Source organism: Miscanthus floridulus, chromosome 15 (genome assembly GCF_019320115.1).
Source record: "Miscanthus floridulus cultivar M001 chromosome 15, ASM1932011v1, whole genome shotgun sequence".
In the NCBI taxonomy this organism is placed as follows: Eukaryota; Viridiplantae; Streptophyta; class Magnoliopsida; order Poales; family Poaceae; genus Miscanthus; species Miscanthus floridulus.
In genome coordinates, this window is record NC_089594.1 from 35,294,114 (window position 1) to 35,308,041 (window position 13,928).

Sequence of the window (13,928 nt, forward strand, 5' to 3'; positions counted from 1 at the left end):
ACCGGTATAGCTCATAGATCACCTTGGTGCTGTTGTTTGACCCTAGTTGGTGCTAGAAGAATGCTACTGAGGTGGTTAAATTATAATGTGTTGATACACATTGATGGTAACATTGACCAGTACGCAAATAGGTCATTGTTATCGTATATGGAATTTTAGTGTAAGGTCTTTGTTATCATATATGTAACTTATTTCTAATTTTTTGTAATTTTTTGATGTATTTCATTACTATCTAAATAAATATATCGTTGTTGTTAAAACTTTTCCACTGTAGTATCTAAATAAATATATCATTTACATATATGCACCTTCATTGTCGGTTCTATTTAGAAACCGGTAGTGATAGTAACTTTCACTGTCGGTTCTATTTAAAAATCGGCAGTGATGTCCATGCCCCCCTATATAAAACAAACTGCTGGCCACATACATCTATCCCACCCACCCACGAACTCTCTCAGTCTCATTTCTCACGTTTCACTCTCCCTTCTCAAGACATCCACTCTCTCTCTCTCTCTACAAGATTTGGTCATGGCTCCTACATTTTTCAATGGTATTGATATGTTGTCTTCTCCAATATTTCATATATATTCATTTGATCTATATTTATATTCATGTTTCTTTGCATTCTACATTTATATATATTCTTATTCCTTGCATTCGATCTATATTTAATTATGTTGCCACATTTCACTTGGAAGATTTTTTTGTGCATATATTTTATGTTCATATTTTTTTTGCATTTTATCGATCAGGTGGTATGAACAATGGACCTCCCCCACCACAAGAACCAGGTTTCCACCCTGGCGATGAGCCATTCACTCCTAATGTGGTCATTCCATGGTTCCCTGTTTCAGCTATTGTATGAAATATTTTCCAACATCTTTTGTTTTTTGATGCTAACAAATAAATGTAATTAGTTTAATATCATTGTTGCATGCATATATGTCGCAGACTATATCCCTAATAGATTGGCTGCGAATAGCACTTAGCTGGTTCTTTATCTCAGACATCGTCGAGAACATGGCATCTAATGCAAGTGGTCGGCTATGGACGTGTGAACTCAGTTTTTCCATCCCTGTGAGGGGTTCAAATCATCGGAACGATATCTACGGGACGGGAATACAGAGCCTGGACATGATAAGCGCCCAATTAAGTGTCGTGCGCATCTGTTTAGAGGCACTTCGACGTATTTGCTATGATGTGCCTGATTTCTCGCACTTCAAGGCACTTGCTTTGAATGTTGGTGATATCCCTGTCCTGCAAGCAAGCGAATGGTTTGTGAGCTACAACCATGTGGATGTCGTAAAATGGTCACTTATACCTGAGTCGTGGTTATTTGTTGTTTATTATTGTAATAACATTCTCTATTTTTTTTCTTTTTCTCCACATGCAGATTGCGCTCTAGGACCTTACCTATGTTGCATGTGGCTTGTGGGCTGTTCTAGACCAAGCTACGGAGCAACTCGGGTATGATTGGGACTTCTACAATAGAAACCTCGGCCAGCTCACTATAGAAGGACGCCAGTACTGTATAAAGGGGCAGTGATCGTTCAGTAGGTTACATCTATGGCCGACCATTTTTTTGGTATTGTGAGGCACGAGAGAGTACACTCATACGGGCATTGGACTTCACCAATACAAGCGGATACATAATCTGTGACATCAATTACCATATATGGCTATAGAGGCATGTTAGTGTACGTGGCCTAATCAATCCCAGCAGTGATTCCGATAGTAATTAATGTTTATTTAGCTAGGTTTTCAAGGTCATAGTTTAATTGGGTTCTAATTTTAATATGTACGGCTTTGTGTGTTTAATTATTGTCATGCATGTAATTCGTGTAACATTTGTTGGGCAACTAGAAATATACATTCCGGTGTCATATTGGTCTCAAAATTATTCTCAGGCTTGCACGTGTCACGTGTAAAGGAAACACCAAGTTTGGGATTTTCTGGAGATGGTTTGCTACTTTCTAAGGTTTAATTGAATTTCCACGCGACGACACCGTTTAATTATAGGTTAGACTGAGTCTACCCACGAAAAGATCCAGAATGGTGCCAAACTTTTACACAGGCTCTAATGTGCCATAGGGATAAGAATTTTGTGGAGGTGGATGAAAAAATCTATTGGGTCCAAGATGAAATTCGCCCTCGTTTGTCTCATTCGGCACAGAGAAAAATATAATAAATAAAAAAAAGATCAGAAAAACTTTAGATCCTGTGTGGGGTCGTAATTTGGGTGTATATGCTTGTCAAAAAAATTCAAGCCATTTCGACATAGACGGAGTATACATGCTTCACAGAGGTACACGTGCCCTTTCATCGAAACATGACTATACGCATAGGTTATCAAGGTTTCTGTGGTTCATAGGCATTTCGGTGTCGTATTCGTCTCAAACTTTTTCTTAGCTTGCACGTGCCACGTGTGAAGGAAACACCAAGTTGGAATTTTCCAGAGATGGTTTGCTACTTTCTGAGGTTTAATTGAATTTCTGCGCGACGACACTGATTAATTATAGGTTGAACTGAGTCTACCCACAAAAAGATCCGAAATGGTGCCAAACTTTTACACAGTTTCTAATGTGCCCTAGGGATAAGAATTTTGTAGAGGTGGATGAAAAAATCTATTGGGTCCAAGATGAAATTCACCCTCTATTGGCACATAGAAAAATATAATAAATAAAAAAAACTGATCAGAAAAATCTAAGATCCTATGTGAGGTCTTAAATTGGGTGTACAAGCTTGCCAAAAAAATTTCAAGTCATTTCGACATAAGAATACATATGCTTCTATTTATTCAGTATATAAAAATTTTAATATATATAGACATCACTGTCGGTTTCAAAAAAAACGGCATTGATGAGAATAAACTGACAGTGATACTGGTTATCACTGTCGGTTTATTTTGAAAACCGGCAGTGATATATAAAAAATTAAAAAAAATTATGTCAGCCCTCGGGTTCGAGCGCTGGTCTCGGGCTGTAGAGTTTAGAGACTTAACCGCTGCGCTAGTATAGGATGTGTGCCAAGGGTTATTTACTTTTTTCTTTTGACCTTTAGGCTACTTAAAAAATTATAAAATAGAACAAAAAAATTTGGGCCGCCAGGGACTCATACACGGGTCTCGGGGGCTAAGTTGAGGGGTCTTAACCGTTGCGCCAGTAGGAGGAGTTTGAAAAAAACAAAAACTTATCCTACTTAACACCTAAGTTAACACCTAACTGCTACATAACATCACTGCCGGTTTGGGGAATAACCCGGCAGAGATGTACCCCATCACTGTCGGTTTACAAGCAAAACCGACAGTGATGAGCTATTTCCCAAAATAAATTAATAATTTATAAAATAGAACAAAAATTTTGGGCCGCCTAGGACTCGAACACGGGTCTCGGAGGCTAAGTTGAGAGGTCTTAACCGTTGCACTAGTAGGAGGAGTTCGAAAGAAAACAAAAACTTATCCTACTTAACACCTAACTGCTATAGCACATCACTGCCGGTTTAGGGAGTGACCCAGCAGTGATGTGCCCCATCACTGTCGGTTTACAAGTAGAACCAGCAGTGATGAGCTACTGCTATAAAAGTGGCACGGGTTGAAATTAACCCAATTCATTTCAACCCCGCGCCAACCCCTCCCCCCGCACCACCGGAGCACTACCCCACGCCGTCCACCGCCCCAAGCCGGAGCACCGCACCGTCCGGAGCACCGCGCCGCCCGGAGCACCACCGAGGCCTTCAGGAGCGCGCGGACAGCTGCTTTCCCACCCCCACGGTGAGTGCGTGGCTCACTACCCGCTACGTGTCTAATGAAATATCCCACAGCTGCTTACTTGAATTAATTTGATCATGTAGTGTGTGCTGTCAAAAAGTTTTATCATGCAGCTGTGAATGATAGAACCTAGGTTTGCCACACAGTGTGTGTTGTCTGTTTCTTTGTGTTTCTGGACGCATTGCTAGTAAGTAGTATATTGTTACTTAGTAGCACATTGCTCAGCTCTATTCATCAGTATACTGATAAGAGCAAAAGCGTAATTTTATTTTTGGTTACTAGGATAAACATAGCAGGGACTCGTAATACTTGATAGAAATTGCTCTCCGAACGTTAATGGTAGTTTGTTTTTGGAGTACTTGCATTTTCTCTGTGAAACAAACTTACGTTTTCTCTGTGAAACCATCTTGTGCATCATTGGAGCTTGCATATGTGAAACCAATGGCTGGCCTCACCTCGTAGCTTGCAATTACAAATGCGCTCCCATCAGGCGGATACTCAATGTTTTTGGAATTGTGCCACTAATGCTCAATGTTTTTGGATGTGAGGATGGAGTATATATACTTTAGACCTATAGAACTAATATATGTCCAAACTTGTCATGGAATTCTCCATGCTATCAGCATAAAGATGCATAATTATTAACTTATGCAAGATTACAAGTAATACATAGTTATGTACCCTTGTGCATTAAACTGGGAATATTTTCCAACAATCCTATCTTATTATGAGTTTTGGCATGTCACTTTCCTGGGATAGTATGAGATGCATATTTGCCCCTACCAACCATGTAAGTTTCAAATCAAAGTATCACTAATTTGGAAAGATGCTTACCTGCACTGATACTTGTGAAAGAACCTTGCGCCGATGGTTGGGGGATTTATAGTGAGACTGAAGACTCTAAGACATCTCTAGGAGTATATCCAAAAGTCTTAAACTGGCTCTCTAAATCATCATTTGGTTTTTAACGAATAAAAAATATTCTTTATATCTTTCTTACATCTAACAACTATTACTAAGGCACGTGAATAGCTATTTTCCAAACACTCCTATCTATGCAATGGTTGTGTGTTATTCGTAAATATATTAAATTTTATAAGAATACATCATGTTTGAATGACAACCTAATTTACTTAAATGTATAGGCAACCATGGCATGGTATGTAGTGCATGTTGGTCACATGCCTAGGATTTATCGAACCTGGGAAGATTGCTATGCTCAAGTCAATCGCTACCCTGGTAATTTGCACAAAAAATACAACACAGAAGCTGAAGCTTTGAGGGCCTACTATAGTCATCCGGCCTATCTTGCAAACCATGGGCAATCGGCCCACTATGGTCCAATGAATGCAAACCATGGCCATCTGCTGGCACTGGAGATCGAAGAGAAGCCACCCGCCGGAGATGTGAAGATTAGGAGAAATGCTCCTTGGTCTTGGAAAGATGTTATGCTTTTATTTATGGCTATGGTCATCGCTTTTCTTATTTGGAAGTTGATGTAGGCTTAGTTTCGTAGAACAGTAGGTGGACTTTGTTGTATGTGGTCAATCAAACAATGAATTTGTTCTAGGTGAACATATGTTATTATTTGACTTTGTTGTATGTGGACTTATTATTAGACTTTGCATTAAACATATTATATATATATATATATGAACATATGATATTAGTAGTTGTCCGCGGCCAAAACTAACCATGATTGCGTCACAGCCATGGCTCATCGTTGTCTGTTATCCCATCGCCGAAGAACAGATCGACAACAAGAGGCGGCTGATATCGCTGGGACGGGAGAGCCGCATGATCCGACAAACGGTGATGGTGTCAATTAGGTCAGTGAGAACGAGCAGCCATGGACCCCGTCTGGCCTGCTCGATCTAGGTCAAAATGACCAAGATGGCCAGGTAACTTTGGTATCATGTGACTATGTAGCCACACACGCTAATCAATTAAGAGGGTCATAGCTTACTTGGTGTCTCTAGCAGGAGCCTCCGCCAGCCAAGGAGCCAGAGGGTTCGGGTAGTAGGAAGGCTAGATCCAAGTGAGGTGTGTCAAAGATTCCTATTGGTAGGAATGCACACTGGCACATTACTAGTTCGATGAATTCAGGGATCCACTCTCACCGCCTATAGCTTTGACCAAATACAAGACTATCCTCGGGTTACTTGTTAGAGACTTCATCCTGATTAGGTACAAGAAGTGGATTGGGAAAGATGATGACCCGTGGAGGGTTTCCGAAAGTGAGAAGGATTACATATTGGATCTCAAGATCCCAGAGTATTTCACTTTCCCAACCGAGTATGATAGGGAGTTAGTCAAGAAAAAAGCAAAAGAAATCATGGGGACATGCTTCAAGAATTTCAAGGGGACATTGTACAAGAATTTTGTCCTCTAAAATAAAGAGTCAGATTTCGATGGTGGACAGTTTAGCAAGAAGAAGGACTTCTGGCAGGATTTCAAGGAATACAGATTATCCAAGGAGTACTTAGCACTGAGCAGGAAGAATAAGAAGAACTCGTAGAAAGCGACGCATCCTCATCAACTTGGTTCTCGTGGCTATGCCAAAAAGATGCCAGAATTTAAAGCAGAACTTCAAAAGATGGATCGCCTTGCTGAGGAAGGCGTTCAGGTTGAGACAGCCGATTGGGAGCCCAGATCGGTATTATATTGTATGGAGAGGAATGTACGGCACGCTGAGTATGGGAGCTTTAGCTCCACAAATGAACCCATGAGCGAACTCATCTAGAGGATCTCCCAGGTAACTAAGGAGGTGAGGTAATGGACTCGCACTTCTAATAGGGAGAAAGACGTGCTCACCCAAGCACTTAGAACCAAGGAGCACCCTGGTCACACTAGAGGAACCGGTGTTGTTCCTTAGAAACTAGTATTCCCCTAAGAATCTAACACTTACCAGAGCTGCTCGAGGGGTAGAGCAGAACAGGAGGCAGCGTATTTGAGGCGACTAAAAGAGATGGAAGACAGAATGGAAGCATGGATTGAGGCGACTGTTGAAGCGCGAGTCGAGCAAATTTTGCTATCCAAGGGGTCAGGAGTACCACAAAACCCTACTCCTACTGCCTTTAGCCCACAGTTTAGGGGTCGCAGTAGCTGTGGATCGACCCCGCTCGACGAAGAAGAGGCGAATGTGCCTCATCCGGTGGATGGCATCACTGAACCCGTTAATGTCAAGTTGTACATCCGTCAGGAATGGACAAAGGACAAGGTGGCGCTTGGCCAGGCCTGGCCTGCAGGAGACGGGACAATTAATGGCCGTCCAATTCCACAGGGGTATGCCCGCATCACCATTGACAGAATACTTGATAAGAAGTTTAATAAGATACCCATTGAGTACCCCATAGTGGAAGATAGGCCGAAACTTGGTCAAAACAAGGGCTCTCAAGTGGCCTGGCACAAGCGCTTCATTAAGCTTGACCATCAATTATCCTCTGATGATGAGGACGACTGCGAGTCTTCGCCACCCGTGATGATCACTCACCATCCCCCAACAGAGATCACTCCCCTCCTCTTCCGGAGCCATCACCCCCGAGAAGACAGAGGTCTCCTTCTATTCCTCCTCGTCTGACTCCATCTTCATCAGCCCTGAGAAAAGAGACTCCTCCTCCATCTTCATTAGCGTCGGGAAAACATAATTATCGTAGTCATCCTCCTCCTCCTCCTCCTCCACCTCAGCCCAAAACAAGATCAAGGACATCCTCGCAGTCGTAGAAAAGGTCCTTAGATTCGGTCGCTAATGCTCCCAAAGTGGATGAATAGAAAAGAAAAAGGCCGTTCAGTGGCAGTGTTACCACCTTGATGAAAGAAAAATTTACAGCACACATCTCGAATGAAGATTCTATTAGTTTCTTCACTCTCTGTGCCTCACTACCTTCGTTTTTGTTGAAGTCCGAATTCAAAAGGCAAACACAGAATAAATACACTACAACAAGAGACGAAGAAATACACAATAAAGATTTAAGGAACATACAGAAGTACGTCGAAGACAAACCAGGATTAACCATGGAAGAGGCCACGACCATCTATTATGATGTACAAGGGACGGCAACACCGGCAATGAAGTATGAAAGGGGCAATCTTTTGGTTCCCGATCATGAGTATAAAAATCTAACAACATATATGCACCAGTTGCATGAATATTACATGGCTCAAGCAATAGAGACGGACGACTTTGGTTTTGATGTTATTATCCGTTCGCCACATGTTTTCTATTATCCTAAAGAAGAGAAGTTCGATGTCGAGTGGGAGTGCTTGTTCCAGCTATACCAGAAACGCTCTCTCGATGTTCAAATGTTGATGTTGTGGACTATGTAAGTACCCTACACGTACGATATTATATTTAACTACTCTCTTGAAACACAAATTGTTAACTTTTGAGCACTTCCCATGATTTTTATGTAGGTGTATAGCAAAATTTTGCATTCTAAAAAGCAAATGAGATTACATAGGCTTCTTGGACCCCTTGTGAGTCAATGAGAGGACATGTCTAGGCCTCCATGAATGTGACGTGGAAGACCTGAAACAGAGATTGATTGTTGTTTTCGACGAATTCACGATGAAGAACAAAACCCACATACTTCTAGCCTACAACTGCGAGTATGTGTTATCGACTTTTAATTTTATTCTTCTTTTTTTGTTAAGATTATTCGATAATTAGGATTTTGTGCTTGCAGCAACCATTTCGTCTTCATTTGTGTTAATCTTGCCAAAAATCTGATCGAGGTGTGGGACTCGAAGAAAAAACCATTTCATCATCTGGATGCATCGGTGGCAGTGCTGAATTAGTAAGCAATCCTAATAACATATTATTTTCTAATCACACATACTGCTTTCTAATGTTTCTCCTTTTAATGTTGCTCAGTGTCTGAAGAAGACATATCGATGGGAATCCGGTCCCATTCAAGGTTGTCGAAATGGAGGGAAAGTACCTATCACAGCCGGCGGAAAACAATGAATACGGGTTTTATGTAATGTGGACAATGCTTCGCTACATCGGCAGGAAATCGAAAGAAGCCGATAAGTTGGTGTGTATAATCCCCATTTCATTTATGTCTGTTAATAATTCAACAAAATGATTTACAGTTCCTCTTTGGATATCATCTTTTTTGAACGATGACGCAAGAAATATAATAACAAAAGGTTGTTAGATATGGAGATCATCACACTGCAATCGAAGCTGGCAAAATTTATCTTAGCCGAGGTATTGAAAAAAGATGGAGTATTTTCCATTGCAAAATCTGTGAAGTACAAGGACTAGTATGGCCTAGAACGGCTCGCTAGATTATTGTAAGAAGTCCGAGAAGCATGTGTGAAGTCCAAGAACATTTCTTTTTTATTTTGAGGGATCAAGATGTGGATAAGAACATTTGAATTGTAACCGTAACATTTGTAATGTTTAATATTGATGTACCTGTCGTCTACGTAGCGTATATAAAGCGAAACCCGATTTCATGAAAAATATAAATTAAAATCAATTATAAAACAATAAATTACGAACGTGACATCACTGCCGGTTATATGAAAACCAGCAGTGTTGTCGTAAACATCACTATCGGTTAGCAACAAAACCGGCAGTGATGGCACTGCCGGCTCGAGCCACAAACCGGCAGCGTTGGCTTAGCCAGTGTTGTTGAAACTGAGCTCTACCGGGTGGTCTTATGAACCGGCTGTGTTGGTGGAAATGAACACTGCCGATTGTGTAAAGAATCAACAGTGAAGCTGAAGAACACTACCGATTTATAGGAACCGACAGTGATAGCTTACCCTCATCACTGCCGGTATGGTTGTGCCGGTTCAAAATCTAACAGTGGAGTATTTTGAACCAGCAGTGATGGAGTATTCTGATGTAGTGCATGCTAGGCCCATCACCGTACCCTAGACACAGCGAACCTCATTCCCAGTTACCTCCTCAGGAACCTGTAGCAACACCACGAGTAGTTTCTAAAGACATGACAAGGTTTGACTACAGCTTATGATGCGAAAAGGACTTCTAGCTAAGTTAGTTAGAGGTCCTGAGTTCGACTTCCGTGCAAATGAATTTCAGGTTAGGATTAAAAATATTCCTCGCCTGGCCATGCCAAAGCAAGGTCAGAGTTTTTCTTTTACTACAGTTTCATCATTGTGACGGAAGTGTACGTGTATTATAATTCAAAATGAATGTCAAAGCCACCAATGTTGATGTTCCTGAGCAGGGGTTGTGCATCTCGGTGGAGGATGTCTCAGGAGGCAAAAATAACTCTTTTTTGTCTTTCGTGAGTTACTTATTGTTCATATTCGTTTTTTATGTGTTAGTCTTGTGAGGATAGAGCCCAACTTTAAAAGCCAATGTTAGCCTCTACAGTAAGCAACGTGGGCCGACATCTCCTGTGGCCCAATATTCATTGACGATGCACGTGTCTTCACCCTAGCAATCCAGCCCATTTAAGGGCCTGTTTGGATTAGGAACAAGTCACTGCTAAAATATTTAGGACTGGGTTAGGATTAGGGTCTGCTGCTCCTGAACAAGTTTATTTGAAGAAGCAACATGTTTGCTTGAGCTGCAAACTAAATCGTCCCTAAAATATACTGAAGTGATTCCAAAAGCCGTCGAGAAGTTTAGGATGGAGACATTGTTTGACCCATCTCTACTTGATCTTCACCATATCCGTCAACCGTCTCTGTGCTCTAGACCTATACACCAACATAGCCAAGAGACATATTGCACACATATACTCATGCGATGGCTAGTCTCCAAACTCAACCAAAACCGATCATCTCTGACAATCACTCATCACAAACTCGACATACAAAGACACGTCTCAACCTTGTGTTCGCATCGTCCAATGTTGCAACCGGTAATAGAAGCCCACAATTGTCTTGAAATTGGGCTTCGCCAAACCATTCAACTCAGTGGCATGGGACAACGTCATGAAGCTTCTCAATGCATGTGGCTTTCCTCCCAAAAGTGAAATTATTTAGATGGCGGCTTCTTCTCTGGACCAACTGCAATACAAAGCAAATCTTATGAAGAAAGGCATTGTGGATGAAGACAGAGACATGTGACCACCTTATCCTTCCGGGCACATATTGGCTAGAACTACATGTCATCCAACTCCGAAAAACAGAGGAACAGCCACATATGTTAGTGATGCTAACTTCAACAATCATCTTACTATGCCATTGGCACCTATGGAAGCATCGCCACGACGTCATCTTCCGTGCCAAGCAGCCGTGCCTCCTCGCATGCAAAGAATATGCTTGACTATGGAGTTATCGTCTTCCTCAAACAATGTGCCATATCCCAGATGCCTGGTGTAGGAAGACCTTTTCAATGCAAAGCTCTTCCAAACATTATGTACCGGTTCACCACCGTCCATTACCGGTTCACCGGAATCCATGGTAAATGCAGGTGGTGCCCCTCGGCTCCCCAGCGACTCCCTTCCCGTTTTTTTTTAAACAGCCTGCACATGTTGGTTGATTTATTTGTATATGGTTGTCGCCTTCTCGGAAGCCACGCAAACCATGCTCAGTTCGGTCCAATGTTCAAACGCTGACAGCGAAACAAAATTCATTGTTGTGCTATCACGTTTGACTAACTGTCTGTGGTAGAGATATGTCACTACCCATGAGCATTTCATCAGAATCACGACTGTATCATCGTGTGGGTCACGCTCACGCGGATGCAAGTGCAACAAGCTGCCATGTGGCCACTTGATATTGACAAATCACTACTGGATTTAGGTTCTTTGCCAAGTGCCTGAGGCACTCGACAAAGGCCAAATTGTATTCGGCAAAGCCTTTGCCGAGTGCGGCACTCGGCAAAAAATACACGGCAAAAAATTGATCGGCAAAGTCCTCTTTGCCGAGTGTCTTTTATCGGGCACTCGGCAAAGAAAAGCGACCGTCACGGCGCCGGCCCCGTTGACGTTCGCTGCAGGCACTCGGCAAAGATTTTTATTTATTTTTTTAAAAAAAAATTCTTTGTCGAGTGCCCTCTATCCGGCCATCGGCAAAGATGTTTTATTTTTTTTCTAAAAATTCTTTGCCGAGTGCCTCCTAGCCGGCGCTCGGCAAAGTTTGAATTTTTTTTAAAAAAAAAATATTTGCCGAGTGCCCTCTGGCCGGCACTCGGCAAAGCTGGAAAAATGGTTTTCCAAGCGCCCATTTTTCCAGCTTTGCCGAGTGTTGTGACCATGGCACTCGGCAACGGGGTCCTTTGTCGAGTGCAACACTCGGCAAAGTGACCCAAAACAGCAATTTTTTTTTACATTCCATCATGACAAATAAATTCATACAAACATATATCACATATATATCTCATCCATCACATATATATCTCATCCATCCACACATCCATCCGCACATATCACATCCATCACAATATATATCACATATATAATAATAAGTGTTCAAGTCCATCCAAATAAATCCACAAGTCCATCACCAAGTGAACAACAAATGAAAAAAAATACAACATGCACTCATCTCGGCCACTGCGACTGTGGTAAAGGCCCAGCTCCATCATTCGGAGGTGCATGAGGTGGATTATTCAAACCACCGTCAGATGAAGACTGCACAAAGGAGAAAAGATTGCATATGAGACAAGATTATTTGGATAGCTAATCTAGGAAGGTAGAGGCCATACAAGCAAAGCACAAGCGAAAATAAAAAACTTTTATACTCACGGGAGTAACTGCAGCTACAGGAGGCAGAGGCGGAGGTGGAACCAACAGCCTAGCTGGCATTGAGAAGCCCACACATTGCCCAAGCCCTTGTAGGAACTTCGTAATGTCCGTCAGCCTCTGCGCCTGGGCCTACCGCTCGGCCCGCTCGGCCTCCAACTGGGCCGCCATCCTCTGCTGCCCGGCCTCCAGCTCCTGACGTTGCCTCATTTCTTGTTTCAGCTAGGCCTGCTGAAAGGTCCATGTGTGGTTTTGGTAATTGAGTGACAACCTAGGTGGACTAATTGTGTTTATATAAGATACACAGGTGATTAGTCCACAGGTACATGTGTGTGAGCAACATATGCCATAAAGGTGAAAATGGCTTGGAGATGTTGCAAAGCTCACACATGTGATGATGAAGGAGCTCATTGCACATGAGACATGACATTGAGTCATGTGATCAAGGTGGAGAAGATCAAGACAAGACTTGGCTTGATAGACCGGTTGCAAGCGTGAAGGGCAAGTCAGAGGCTTTGGAGCGATGGACCGCGTGGCGGTGAAGCTTGAGCAAGACTTGGCGCCGATGGACGAAGGCAACGGTGAAAAGCAAGTGAAGTCAAGATCGATGAACCAATATGGAATGGAATGCGCAAGGCAAAGGTATAACCTAGGGCATTTCATTTCACCGGTCATAGGTGTGTAGAGAAGTTTGTGACCGGATTTAGGATAGATGGCCGTACTATCAAGAGGGACAAACTTGTTTGCATATTGGTCATCTAGTGCCACTCGAGTGATCTAACTTTGCATCGTCGCTAGGATTGAGTGGCGTGGCAAGTTGAGTGGCTAATCCTTTGAAAAATAATTGTGAAAATACTAACACACATACACATAGTGGTGTACACTTGGTGGTGTTGGCACATTTTCAAAGGAGATGAAGTTGGAGTTGATGTGGATCAACTCGACGATGGAACGGAGGTGAGAAGGGTTCGAAACTCCACCAGCGGAGTGTCCGCCCGTAGAGTGTGGACAGTCCGACGGTGCCATCGGCACCCTGTTCCGAAAAGATAGGGTCTCACAGAGTGGACCAGACACTGGTCACATAGTGACCAGACGCTGGGTTCCTGTGTCCGGTCAGTAGTAGCAGTCAGCGGGCAGGCGTCGGTCTTCGACCGGACGCTGGCGCTAGAAGTGACCGGACGTTGATAGGGTGCGTTCGGTCAAGGTGATGTGTGATGACGTAGGCAGAGCAGTGTTGCTGGAGGTGACCGGACGCTGGTGCTGCGTTCGATCGTGGCCGACCGGACGTGTTCGGTCATGTCTGGTACCTTACTAGAAACAACCGGACGCTAGGGTTGCTGCGTCCGGTCATCAGATGACCGTTGAGATCGGATGAACAGTGTTTGAAGAAGGGGACACATGGCGTGCATCGCATGACCGGACGCTGAAGTCCAGCGTCCGATCGATCGGACCGGAGCGTCTGGTCGTCCTGACTTTTGCCCAGTGAAGGG